Source organism: Pseudonaja textilis, chromosome 6, assembly GCF_049901715.1.
Source record: "Pseudonaja textilis isolate UNSWEBS1 chromosome 6, rPseTex1.2, whole genome shotgun sequence".
Taxonomy (NCBI): domain Eukaryota; kingdom Metazoa; phylum Chordata; class Lepidosauria; order Squamata; family Elapidae; genus Pseudonaja; species Pseudonaja textilis.
The window spans coordinates 48,789,514-48,803,548 of NC_141995.1; the positions used below are offsets into that span (position 1 = coordinate 48,789,514).

Below are 14,035 nucleotides of genomic sequence, written 5' to 3' on the forward strand. Positions count from 1 at the left end.
TTTGATCATGTGCCCATGGGAATGTTGCAACGGTCACAAGTGTGAAAAAAATGGCCATAAGTCACTTTTTTTCAATGGCATTGTGGCAATGCCCTTTGCGTAAAAGAGGGTAAAATTCACGTAACGATTGTCTTGCTTAACAGCAAAGATTTTGGACTCCATTGTAACCATAAGTCCAAGTGTTTTTCATCCCAGAGCTACATTTGCTACCAAGAAATACTTTACAAAAAAGTAATCACTTGTTACATTCTGGTGAAACCCTCTTATGTCAAAGTAAATACAAGAAGAGCTAGTTGCAAATCTGTTTCTGGCTCTCCAGATTGGGACTTGGGACACATACACCCCTGCATAAATTATAATGAAGGGTCTGAGCTGGGAGAGTATAACTTTGCTGATGGGCATGTAGTCTCTCATATCCAAATAAATATCAGATTTTTTTTATTCAAATAGAGAATAGACTAGAGAATAGAGAATACAAAAAAAAAATAATTAGAATAGAGACTAGAGAATAAAGAATAGAGTAGAATATAGAATAGAAAAAATCATTAGAATAGACAATAAAATAGAAAAAATAATTAGAATAGAGAATAGAAGAATACAATCAGAATAGAGTAGAATAGAGAATAGAATAGAAAAGATAATTAGAAAATAGAATAGAATCAGAATAGAATAGAGAATAGAATAGAAAAAATAATTAGAATAGACAATACATGGAATTGAAAAAATAATTAGAGAATAGAGTAGAATAGAGAATACAAAAAATAATTAGAATAGAGAATAGAAGAATGGAATCAGAATAGAGTAGAATAGAGAATAGAACAGAAAAATAATTAGAAGAGTAAATACATAGTTTGAAAAAAATAATTAGAATCGAGAGTAGAGTAAGAACAGAAGAATAGAATAGAATCAATAGAGTAGAGTAGAATAAAAAAAATTAGAATCGAGAGTAGAGTAGAGGTAGAAGGGACCTTGGAGGTCTTCTAGTCCAACCCCCTTTTCAAACAGGAAACTACCATTTCAGACAAGGGGCTGTCCGGTCTCTTCTTGAAAACCTCCAGTGATGGAGCACCCACAACTTCTGTCCCGCTGGTTGATTGTCCTCCCTGTTAGGAAGCTTCTCCTTAATTCCAGATTGTTTCTCTCCTGGATTAGTTTCCATCCACTGTTTTCCATCCATAGGAATTCCTTGACTTAAAACACTTCATTTAGTGACCGTGCGAACCTACAACAGCACTGAGTTATGACCGTTCTTCACACCCCTGTGGTCACGTGGTCAAGACGCTTGGCAACTGACTCATACTTATGACTGTGTCTTGGGGGGGGGTCACGTGGTCCCCTTTTGCGCCCTTCTGTCAGGGGAAGCTAGATTCACTTAACAACCAGGTTACTCATTTAACAAGTGCATTTAACAGCCATGGCAAGAAAAGTCATAAAATGAGGCAAAACTCACTTGGCCTCACTTAGCAACAGAAATTGGGGGCTCGATTGTGTTTGTAAGCCGAGGACTACCTGCTCTCATCGACTTATTCATGAACCCCCTCAAAAACCTCTAGTAGATTAGACACACAGGGCCTTCCTTCCTTTAATTTTATTTTTATTAATTTTAACCTTTAAGAGCAATTGTCAGTATCTTCCCTAAAACGATGTTAAATATGGCAGCCTATAATTTCTTTGGATCTTTCCTTGAGCCAATTTTTAAAAATTAGCTGCGCACCCTTCAAAGGGGAGAAAAACAAGGAAAGGGAAAAAAAGGGAAAGGAAGGACAAAGGGAAGGAGGAAGGAGAGAGAGAGGGAAATGAAAAGAAAGGAAGGGAAAAGAGGGGAAGGAAAAGGAAGGGAAGAGAAAGGGAAGAAAGGAAGGTGAAGGAGAAGGAAGAAGAGAAGGAAAGGAAAAGGAAGGGAAGAAGAGAATGAAAGGAAAAGGAAGGGGAGGAAAAAAAGGAAGGGATGGGGAAGGGGAAGGAAGGAAAAAGGAAAGGGAATGAGAAAGGAGAAAGAGGGAAATGAAAAGAAAGGAAGGGAAAAGGGGAAGGAAAAGGAAGGAAGAAAAAGGTAAGGAAGGAAGGGAAGAAGAAAGAAAAGGAAAAGGAAGGAAGAAAAAAGGGAAGGGAAAAGAGAGGAAGGGATGGGTGGCAGGAAGGGAAAGGAAGGAAAAAGGGAAGGAAGAGAGAAGAAGAAAGGAGGGAGAGGGAAATGAAAAGAAAGGAAGGAAAAAGGGGGAAGAAAGAAAAAGGAAAAAAGAGGGAAAGGAAAAGGAAGGGAAGAAAAGGAAAAAGGGAAGGAAAGAGAAGAAGAAAGGAGGGAAAAAGGGAAGGGAAGAGAAGGGAAGAAAGGAGGGAGAGGGAAATGAAAAGAAAGGAAGGAAAAAGGGGAAGAAAGAAAAAGGAAAAAAGAGGAAAGGAAAGGGAAAAGGAGGGAAGAAAAAAGGGGAAGAAAGAAAAGGAAAAAGAGGAAAGGAAAAGGAGGGAAGAAAAAAGGGGAAGGAAAAGAGGGAAAGGAAGGAAAAGGAGAAAAAAGGAGGAGAAGAAGGAAAGGGAAGGGAAAGAAAGAGGAAGGAGGAAAGAGAGGGAAAGAAAGGGAAGGGGAGGGGGGGCTTCTGCAGGACTCCCTCCTCCTCCTCCTCCATCGGCTCCTCCTTGCGAGGCTCCCCCGCGGCCGCACCGCGTCGCCCTCCGTCCCGCCCGCCTGCGCCTCTCCCGGCCGCCGGGCTCTTCCTTCCCCGGGAGGCGGCGCAGGAGGCGAGGCCAGGCCGCGGCCGGAGGCCGGAATTGCTCGCCGGGAAAGCGCAGCGGCGGCGGCGCGGCGTTTCCGGAGGCGGCCGGGGCTGCTGCTGCTACTGCGGCTGCTGCGGCGGGGCTGGAGGAGAAGGAGCGGCGGCAGGTAAGGCCGGGACGCCCCCGTCGCTTCTCCGACGCCCGGGCGAGGCGAGGCGAGGCGAGGCGGCGGCGGCGGCGGGAGGCAAGGGGGCTTCTGTAGCGGGGGAGGCCGGAGGGTGGCGGGGACGGGCGGGCCTGCTGGGGAAGCTGCGGCGCCTCTTTCTTTTCCTTCCTTTCCCTTCCCTTCCATTAACCCTCCCACCTCTCCTTCTTGCCTTCCTTCTTTTCTCTCCTTTCTCTCCTTCCTTCTTTCCTTCAACCTCTCATCTCTATTTCCTTCCTTCTTTCCTTCCTTCCTCTCCTTCCTTCCTTTCTCTCCTTCCTTCCATTAACCCTCCCATCTCTTCTTCTTTCCTTCCTTCTTTTCTCTCCTTCCTTCCTTCAACTGCTCATCTCTATTTCCTTCTTTCCTTCCTTCCTTTAACCCTCCCACCTCTAATTCCTTCCTTCCTTCCTTCCTTCCTCTCCTTCCTTCCTTTCTCTCCTTCCTTCCATTAACCCTCCCTTCTCTCCTTCTTTCCTTCCTTCTTTTCTCTCCTTCCTTCCTTCAACCGCTCATCTCTATTTCCTTCCTTCCTTTCCTCCTTCCTTTCTCTCCTTCCTTCCTTCCATTAACCCTCCCACCTCTCCTTCTTTCCTTCTTTTCTCTCCTTCCTTCCTTCCTTCCTTCCTTCCTTCCTTCCTTCCTTCCTTCCTTCCTTCCACCTCATCTATGTTTCTTCTTTCCTTCCTTCCTTCCTTTCACCCAGCACCCAATTCCTCCCTCCATCACGAACACCCCATTTTCCACTCAGGGGAGTGTGGGGGGGGGCATCTGCCAGTCCCCCTCTCTGACATGCCCCCCCAGTGTCTCCCTTTACAGACAGCCCCGCCACCCTTCCTTTCCCAGTTCGCTTCCTGCGCCTTGGATGCTTTTTTCGAATCTTGGGACTTGGGGGTCTTGGACTGTCCTCTTTGGGGAGCAGTGAGGGTGGGCTTTCCAGAGAGGGAGCAGAAAGGCAGCCTGGGGTTTAGTTCTCCCACTGCATCTTCAGGAGATATCGGGAGGGAGAGGCAGCAAGGCTCCATATTTATATATATATGCAATACTAGATAGGTAGGTAGGTAGGTAGATAGGTAGGTAGGTAGGTAGGTAGGTAGATAGATAGATAGATAGATAGAGAAATTAGATAGATAGATAGATAGATAGATAGATAGATAGATAGAGAAATTAGATAGATAGATAGATAGATAGATAGATAGATAGATAGATAGATAGATAGATAGATAGATATAGAAATTAGATAGATAGATGGATAGAGATTAGAGAGAGAGAGAGAGATTAGATGGATGGATGGATGGATGGATGGATGGATAGATAGTGATTAGATAGAGGTAGAGAGGTAGAAAGATAGATAGATAGATAGATAGATAGATAGATAGATAGATAGATAGATAGATAGATAGATAGATAGATAGATAGATAGATATAGATAGATAGATAGATAGATAGATAGATAGATAGATAGATAGATAGATAGACAGACAGACAGACAGACAGACAGACAGAGAGACAGACAAAGAGTGATAGGTAGAGATAAGTAGAAAGAAATATAGATAGAAAAGATAGAGAGGTAGAAAGATAGAGATAAATAGAGAGAGATAGAAATAGAGAGATAGAGAGGTAGAGAGAGAGAGAGAGATGGGAAAGAGATGGAGATAGGTGGACAGAGAGAGAGAGAGAAAAGATAGAGGGAAAGAGAGATAGGTAGAGAGATAGGTAGATAGAGAGAGGTAGGTAGAGAGATAGAGATAGAGAGATAGATAGGTAGACAGGTATATATATATATATATAGATAGAGAGAGAGAGAGAGAGAGAAAGAGAGAGGAGAGAAAGATAGGCAGACAGAGAGAGAGAAGAGGAGGGTAGAAAGATAGGTATAGAGAGATAGAGATGGGTAGAGAGAGAGATAGATAATATTGCATTGCAAGCTACCAGTCATCTCAGTCATGTGATGGACAGCATGTAAATTTAATATTTAATAAAAAGAAAAGAAACTGTTGGCCCTGTGCAGAAGGGCTCCTTCCTCCATCCCCCCCTTCACCCCGCAAAAATTATTTCAGTCTGGAGGGGGGGGGGGGAAGCTTCCCAATGCAGGAATTGTAGAGAACCGAGTTCAGAATTAGAGGGCAAGCGGAAAATGGAAAAAAGCACAGGCCTTGTTTAAATCAAAGGTGTCCTGCCTTGATCCTTTTATGACTTAACAGACTTCAACTCCCAGAATTCCCCAGTCAGCCATGCTGGAAGTGGGGAATTCTGGGAGTTGAAGTCCGCAGGCCTTAAAAGTTAGCCTACCAAAAGAAACGAAATTAAAACCTGGCCAACGTCAGTACAGAGAGCTAGCTGCAGAAATATTTTGATGCAACGGATTGTTTATTTGGCATTTGGGTTGCTTCAATGTTCTCCTGGGTTTATTATTATTCCCCCCTCCCCCAAATGTGTGTGTTTGTGTGTCTTTCCTCTGGATGTATTTTTGTGCAACTTCGGATAGGAAAAAAAAATCCAGTACGAAAATAGTCAGGACAAATAATAAAGTAATGAAGAAGGATAGGAATAGCTTGGCCCAAAACATCAATGTTTATTTTTAAGAAGTTCGTTAAGTAACATTTGGATGTTGCTTACATTTGGGATGTTTCCTGTCCTTCACTGATTAATAGTGTCTGATTTCATCCACTCCTTCCCAAAAATCTAGTCAGGATGCAACATTGTGAGACAAGTCTTTGTCATTGGATTTATTATTATTTTTAATCGCTGCTGGTTTTTATTTTTATTTTTGGATGGGGCTGATTTTATTGGTATTTGGCATATTTGTGTAAGAGGAATTGTGCCCGACGTTGCACAAATATTCAATAAGTAGGCTTAAGATATATGTAATTCCCCACAGCCTGAGGTTTAAGGATAGCTGCAGTCTGTAACAAAGGCCCAAGATTCTCTGGGCAGCAGCTAAAACCACAAACCATAACTCACAAACCACGATGGCTGCATTTGCAGGGGTATGTGAAACATGTTGTGGTTTGGCTTCAGCGTGCCAACTAATCCTGGGTAGCTAGCAGTGGTTGGATGCAAGGCTGTGGATCATAGGATTTCTTCTTCGTAAAGGCAGAGAAAGCATGCAATGACTTCGCAGGGCATGTTTTCTTGAGAGCGAGTTCTATCGACTATTTGATGATCTCCTTCAGAGCAAATCGGTTTGGGATATCGAGTGATTTAATTTTAAAAAAACAAAACACTGGCCCAGCAGCCCCACTTTTCAAATCGGACGAGAAGAAGAATTTGAAGAAGGTTTAAGAAGCGGAAACAGAGATGGTATACCTCACCTCCCATTTTAGAATAAGAGTGAGTAATTCATGGCCCCAGATCCAATTTGGTGGCTTCAGAAACTTGTTCCAATGGTTTTGTTTGTTTGTTTCCCCCCAAAATGCAACTGGAGTTTCTTGGTTTTTTATTTTTTCCCTTGGAAAACATTTCACTTCTCATCCTTCTTCCCAGAGAAGGGAAGAGAAGGGAAGGGAAGGAGAAAGGAAAGGAAAGGAAAGGAAAAGAAAGAAGAAAGGGAAGGAAGGAAGGGAAGGGAAAGGAAAGGGAAGGAAAGGAGAAAGGAAAGGAAGGGAAAGGAAAAAGGAAAGGAGAAAGGAAAAGAAAGGAGAAAGGGAAGGAAGGAAAAGGAAAGGAGAAAGGGAAGGAAGAGGAAGGGAAAGGAAAGGAAGGGAAGGGAAAGAAGAAGGGAAAGGAAGGGAAAGGAAAGGAAAGAGGAAGGGGCTTCTTGGATGAGAAGTGAAACGTTTTCAAAGGAAAAAAAAAGTCCAGTTGCCTTTTGGAAAAACCACTTTTGGGACGACCCTGACCTGAATTATGGAGAATCTCCATAGACTTTCTGCAGCTCGCTTTCCTTAAGATCACTGATCATTATGTGGATGATCTTTTGACACTTTGAAACCGGCAATCTATTAATTCTACTGGATGAGATGTACACTTGGAGGGATATAACTAACACCCCTCCCCCAAATGTCAGACCTGGGTGCTTAGATCTGGTCCGAGGGCTGCTGTGGAAACAGCGAAGGACTGGCCCGGAGTGCCTCTGCCAGCGATAACGGAGTCGGAGCTCCATTATCACTGGCGGAGAGTTGCAGGAGGCTGTCGTAGCCGAAAACAGAGTGCACAAGAACCATGCACAGCCCTCCCGAGCTCTGTTTTCACTGGCAGAGGGAGGCTGTCGCAGCCGAAAACGGAGATCAGGAGCCCGTTTTCACTAGCGGAGCACTTGGGCCACCACAGGCGCCAACACGTGTGACGCCAAGTTGGCCACGCCCCCTGCCCCTCCCTAAGGTCAAACAACCCCAATGCGGCCCTCAGTGTAATCAATTTTGACACCCCTTGTTCGAGCCGCTCTGCCATAAAGCCCAGATCAGCGGAGGGCTGCAGTGATGGTTGTCCTTCTGGATCTCTGCCCCATCTCCACACCAGGATCTCTGGAGCTCAATCAGAGTGACCATCAAGTTCTTGGTCACTTCTTTTACCGAGGCCCTTCTCCCACAATTGCTCAGTTTGACCGGCTCTGGGAAGAATCCTGGTCGTGCCAAATGTCTTCCATTGGAGAGTTATGTGGAGGCCACCGTGCTCTTAGCAGCCGAAATTTTATTGTAGCCTTGCCCAGATCTTTGCCTTGCAATTGTTTATTTATTTATTTATATATTTGTTCATTTGTTCATTCATTTTATTTATTGAATTTATATTGCCGCCTATTCACCCAGGGCGACTTGAGGCAGCTTATAAAATGTAAAACCATATTTAAAGCAAAAAGCAAACAATAAAAACTAACAAAAAGAATCAAATTAATAAAGTGCAAAAGAACAAAATCTTAACAACAACAATAACAACAATAACAACAACAACAACAACAATAATAATAATAATAATAATAATAATAATAATAATAATAATAATAATAATAATAATAATAATAATCCTGGTCTCTGAGCTCGGCAGGCAGTTTCTTTGACTGCATGGCTTCTGCTCTACTAACAGTGTGGCCTTGTCAGCTGTGAGGCCTCCTACAGGCCTATCCAAATCAATGTCCAGTCAAGTTAATTTACCACAGGTCGGCTCCATCCAAGGCGGCGAGAAATGGTCAAGAGAAATGGGAGGAACTGGAGCTAAATTTCACGTATCATTGCAAAGGGTCTGAACACATATGTCATGCCCCTGTCGGAATCTGATTCGGAGGGGGAGTCTGAGCAGCTGACAGGGAGTGAGAGTGTGGCTTCGATGGCTGTGGAAGAAACTGGGGAAGGGCAAAGTCTGGCTGGGCAGAGCAGGAAAGAGATAGAACAAGGGAGAGGGAGCTCAGAGGAAGACCCAGGCCCATCCCCTTTTCATCCTAGGGCATGCAGGGAGGAACAGAGAAGGGAGCAACGTGAGTTGCATGGCTTATGGGGGAGGAAAGGGCCCTGATTCCCTTCATTAGCTGCAGCTGGGAACACATTGTATAAAAGAGGAAGCTGCTCACAGTAAGAGGTTGGGAGTAAATTGTGAATTTATCTGGTATCGTTGTGGCTTATCTAGTGTCTTCCCAACTGTGTGTTGGTCTTTGAAGTCTGCAATTCGTTCTCCTGCCATGTCCAATTAATTGCTGCAGCATGGTTTGTGTGGATTTTTATTTACAGTTTATATGTACTTTGTTTTTGGACTGAATTCCTCCACTTAAAGTCTGTTCTTGGGAGTTTTTTTCTCCAGCCTAAGGTAGCTGGACATTGGGGGCAAAGTTGGAGGTGTTTAAGGGACACTTCTTGCTTATTTGACTGCGTTGCCTTTGTGCCACGCCCCTTTGGGTCATCACAACATCTGTCAATGGGATATTTCAGGGTTTTTTTAAAAAATAAATTTACAGGCATTTCTAAAATTCCATTTTCACATTGTCATTACAGAGTGTTGAATGGAAATTAATGAGGAGGGGGGAATGAATTTGAACAAGTGTAGTGTTGATGACCCTCACTTTGTCAAGGACCTTGGAGTTCTCATATCCAATGACCTAAGCACCAAAGCTCACTGCAACACTATTGCCAAAAAGGCTTTAAGAGTTGTAAACTTAATTTTACAACTGGTAATACTGATTTGCAAACTAAGGCATTCAAAACCTTTGCTAGACCAATACTTGAATTCAGCTCTGCTGTCTGGAATCCGCACTGTATATCAGACATAAATACAATTGAGCAAGTCCAGAAGTATTTACTAGAAGAGTACTACACTCCTCTGTTCACAACAGAATAACCCTACAGCACCAGACTCTAGGCTTAGACAACCTTGAACTATGCCGGCTAAGATTGGACTTAAGCATAGTACATTAAATCATATGTTACAACGTCTTGCCAGTTAATGACTATTTCAGCTTTAACCACAACAACACAAGAGCACACAACAGATATAAACTAAATGTAAACCGCTCCAAACTCGATTGCAGGAAGTATGACTTCAGCAACAGAGTGGTCAATGTCTGGAACTCACTACCTGACTCTGTTGTCACCTTCTAAAACCCTCCACTCTTTTACCCTCAAACTAACCTCTATTGACCTCACCCCATTCCTAAGAGGTTTGTAAGGGGCGTGCATAAGCGCACCATCGTGCCTACCATCTCTGTCCTATTGTCCCCAATTATTAGTTCCTATTTCTTGTATTTAAACTTATGTTTATTTTTGTTTCTGTTATATTGTAAGCTTTTGACAAACAAACAACAAAGAAATAAATAAAGAGTCCGGTGGCATCATAACATCATTGGCAAAAGTGAAGGGAATTCAAAGACTTTCTGAATGGACTGTAATTGAAACATTACGCTGCATGGGCGGCCTGTATTTACCTCAGCAGTGGCGTCTGTACAGAACGATGAGTCAAAATTTGAACTCAGGTAGATCCTAAGAGTTCAATTGCATCAACAGGAAAGTGATTCACTCATCTGAATAAGGTTGGGCTCATGGTAAGGCATGGGGGTGCTGGAAAACCCACAACGGGCGAGGTTCACATACCGCAGCAGGCCAAGCCATAAATCCAAGGTTTGCAAAGCAGACTGACTGAATTCCTCCAAAATGCTTAGCAGTCAGCCAGTCTTTTTATTGTTTTCCTCAAATATTTTTATTTTTACGATATATAAAGAAAGAGCAGCAATTTCAGTGTCTATGTAAACAACTAGCTCAATACCCGTGCTTCGCTACGGAACTATGTGGTCGGGCTTAGTTTTGGGGGAGGAAAATAAGGGGGGAAAAATTCTGCCTTTGCCTACCAACATCCATCGGTATTCATCTGGCTAGTGTCTTGTCACTGTGTAAGAGAGTTGAGAGCTGTTTGGAAACGGAAACAGTATTTGCTGCGTGAGCAAGGAGACAGCAAGGAGCCTGGGTGTGGCTTAGCTCAACTGTTCTGTGCTAAAGCTGCTTGGTGCTCTGAAACTGAAACTCCTCTGCTTGTGTTTTGCATTTGGAAGAGGTTTCTTTTCAGGTGGGGAGGGGGAGTAGAACTCCTTAGCATCAGAGCGTGTTAATAATGATATAGGAAATACTAATGCTCTGATGGTCATTTCGAGCAATCCTTTCTTAGTGAGCACATAGAAGCCAAGAGGAACATTTGTGCCAAATTTCAAGTTTGTAGGCTTTATGGTTCTGGAGATTTTGTGATGATGTGTGAATGGTATTTCGCTTTTATATGTATAGAGGAGAATATATATGTATCAATGTTGTTAGTGAGTTTGAGCAGTAGTCATCATCATAATGTTCATCAGTAGTGATCATATAATAACAGTATTTTCTCAACATAATATTAATACTTAATTGTTAGTACTAAATCATATTGATAATAAACATATTGTCATAAACCCTCCTGGTAAAAGTAATACTTTGCTTATAATTTTAAATGTTCTAACTTCTTTTTCTGTTATTTAACCATAAATAAAACAAGCCCCATGTTTCAAAATAATCCGTATCTTCCTTCTCTTTAATTTCAAGTAGTAATCTATCCATTTCTGCACATTCTAGTATTTTTTAAAAAAATATCTTCTCATCTGTGGGGATCTCCACACCAGTAGTGGGATTCTATCAGTTTCCCTACTGGTTCGGTGATCGCGCATTTCGCACATGCGTGCATGTGCATGCAGCTTTCCAAACACCAGCTGAGGCTATGCTGCGCCAATCAGCTGAAAGGGTAAAGAAGAGAAAAGTGCAGGGATGGGTGAGGTCACTCCTGTGCTTTTCTCTTCTTTATCCTCTCAGCTGATCGTTGGGGCTTTTAGCATGTTTTGCTGCCGGTTTGGTGGAACCGGGCCGAACCGGTAGCAATTCGCCACTGCTCCACACCTTTCCAATGTTCTGCAAATACAATTCTGGCCGCGGTTAACACAAGCAGACAGACAGACAGCCTTATTGTCTGCTGCCGTTAAAGCAAAAATTAAGATGGTCCCCATGACCATGCGGAGACCAACTTGACATCACAAGGAGTTCCTTGAGAAAATTGTCCCCTCCAGCCATCGCATTCCGCTCGGAAAGCCTGCTTGGCTTTATACCTACATGATTAATTCAGCGCCTTTAATTGACTCTTGGTGAATCAGATGTAGTTGGCTGAGTTCACCCAAGCCTCTAGGCTACAAACTTCGTGTGAAATAAGCTAGTCAGGCAGCAGGCCTTGCAGATGTCTGAAGGCCTTTGACGAGCCAAGTTTCTTGCGGCTGAGAGTTTGTGGGAAATAGCATGTTAAAGTGGAAGGGGACACTCAACCCTGTGTCCTGATTTATATCCCCCAAGAACAATTTGTACACTGGATTGTGTGACTACGTTCGACAAAGGAAAAAAAGAAATACTTTGCATTCCTTTTATTTATTTATTTATTTATTTATTTATTTATTTATTCTAATTGCCTCGATTTTATTATACAGGTGGTCCTCGGCTTACAACCACAATTGAGCTCCAGATTTCTGTTGCTCAGTGAGACATTTGTTAAGTGAGGTTTGCCCCATTTTACGACCTTCCTTGCCACAGTTGTGAGGTTAGTAATGCAGTTGTTGAGTGAATCTGCCTGGTTGAGTTGACTTTGCTTGTCAGAAAATCACAAAATGAGATTTATGATTCTGGGATAATCATCATAAATACCATTTCCCCGAAAATATGACCTACCCTGAAAGTAATTCCTAGCTTGATTTTTACATGTGTGCCCAATATAAGTCCTACCCCCAAAATAAGCCCTAATCAAGATCCTGCCCATTCCAGATTGCATGGGTAAAAATTAAGCTAGGGTGGGGATGGGTGGGTGGAGCTGCCCTACTACTTACCTTTGGACAGTTGTAGCCAGGCCTCACACACCCCGACACCTGCCTCACTGGCCCATTTCTTCTGCAGCCGGCAAGGCTGGCAAGGCTTTCCTGAAGGCCTCTGGAGCTGATAACAAAGCTCTGGATCGATCCAGAGCTCAGTTATCGGCTTCAGAGGCCTTCAGGAAAGCTTTGTCGGCCGCAGAAGAAGTTCCTGAAGGCCTCTGACAGCAAAATGGAGGCTGGGAGTGACGTACGCAAGTGAGGCTAGTCACTGGATGACGTCCCCCGAAAATAAGACCTGGTGTCTTCTTTGGTGGCAAAAAAATATACGACAGGGTCTTATTTGGGGGGAAACATGGGTAAGTTAAATACAGTGAATAGACCAAAAGGCAGCAAAGCAATTTTAGGGATTGGGAATGGCAGAAGGCAGGAGAAAAGGAAGTCTGCAGCTCCAATCCTTTGCTTCTTGCATGAAAAGACAGGAAAGCTGAAAGCTGAAGGAATGACTAATCTCATAGTTTCCATACTTAAGGAAATGAACAGGGTGGGTCTAGACTTCACAGGAAGGCCTTAAAACCAAGCCGCATGTATATATAACAGAAGTGTCCAACCTTGATGACTTTTAAGACCTGTGGACTTCAACTCACCAGAATTCCCCAGCCAACTGGAAGTCGAATTCCAAAAGTCTTAAAGGGGGCAAAGTTTAACACACTGATATATAATCTTGGAAATGCTATCTTTATGGATTATCCAGAATTGTTTAAAACTGGGCTGGGATCTATGTTCACTATTGATAGCATTTAATTAAATAAGTTGTTGTATTGATGAAGAATTCAGTGGTATATATTAGAGAACCCTGAGCATTCACGGTTTTATTTATTTAGGAAATTAGATGAATAAGTGAAGATCTGGCCAACATAACCTTGTTCTCATTGTTGACACAGGACATTAACCCGTAGTTTAACCATGCTTTGTTAATCAGCCACCCAGGGCTGGTTTCATTCCTTGCATGAAGACATCAATCACATTCTAGCTTGGTCCAGTGTAGGCCCAACTGTTCCTACCAAGGCTTCTGAGACTGTAATTATGCACATGCTTATTTTAAAAACAATTCTTGTTTCATTGCAACGCTGGGAATTATTTTCATTCCCATCTGGTAATGAATCTCAAACAGTCCCTCGAGATAAGCACCCACCTTTCTTTCCTGTGAAGTGCTGCCAATAACAGAAGTGTCCAGTGAACTAGAAAAACAACCAACCGAAGTACAAAGAGCTTCAAGAATGAATTTGATCTGAACAAACAACTTTGCCTCCTGAAAAGGTTTCGTCATTTTGCCTGTCCTTTATACCTTATGGGAGGGGCAATCACCTCCCAGCATTACTCCCGAGTCGCCACCTTTTGTTTCAGCTGCTCTCGCTTTCTAGCAGCTCTGTGCACATGCGCACTGAGAACAAGGCTCCCCTTGTTCCTCTGCCTCACTGCTGCCAGACTCTGGAGTATCCAGAGTCAGCACCCCACTCCCAGATGGTCCTGTCCCTATCTCTGCATTGGATGCAGGACCCTCGTCTGAGTCCTCTGCAGACTCCCGGACTGGTCCCCGTTCTTCCCCACTGCCCAATTCTGCTGCCGTCTGCACAGGCTGCCGGTGAACCACAACACCAACATTTTCCAGGATTCCTACAACATGATGAATTTGCTGGCTGTTGCATGGTTTCTATGGAGACCAGTTCCCAAACGTGAGGGGCAGGTGTTACCTATTCCCTGTGGTTCCATGTTTTCAATAGTTCACCATCTGCGTCCCACCTCAATCAAAGTTTTGGGCTTCTTGGAGT

General features: G+C 43.2%; 1 protein-coding gene across 14 annotated transcripts in view; it reads left to right on the forward strand.

Moving 5' to 3' along the window:
• The first annotated feature begins 2,652 nt into the window (after positions 1 to 2,652).
• The window catches only part of APBB2 (amyloid beta precursor protein binding family B member 2), a 126,361-nt gene continuing 114,978 nt past the window's right edge, over positions 2,653 to 14,035 (forward strand). For 12 of the 14 annotated variants that reach the window (XM_087936766.1, XM_087936768.1, XM_087936771.1 and 9 more), the window contains exon 1: positions 2,733 to 2,881. The gene's annotated coding sequence lies outside the window, so the exon portion shown is untranslated. Of the gene's footprint in view, positions 2,882 to 14,035 lie in introns of all 14 variants that reach the window. The other 2 variants (XM_087936770.1, XM_026699806.2) reach the window with 2 other exon arrangements.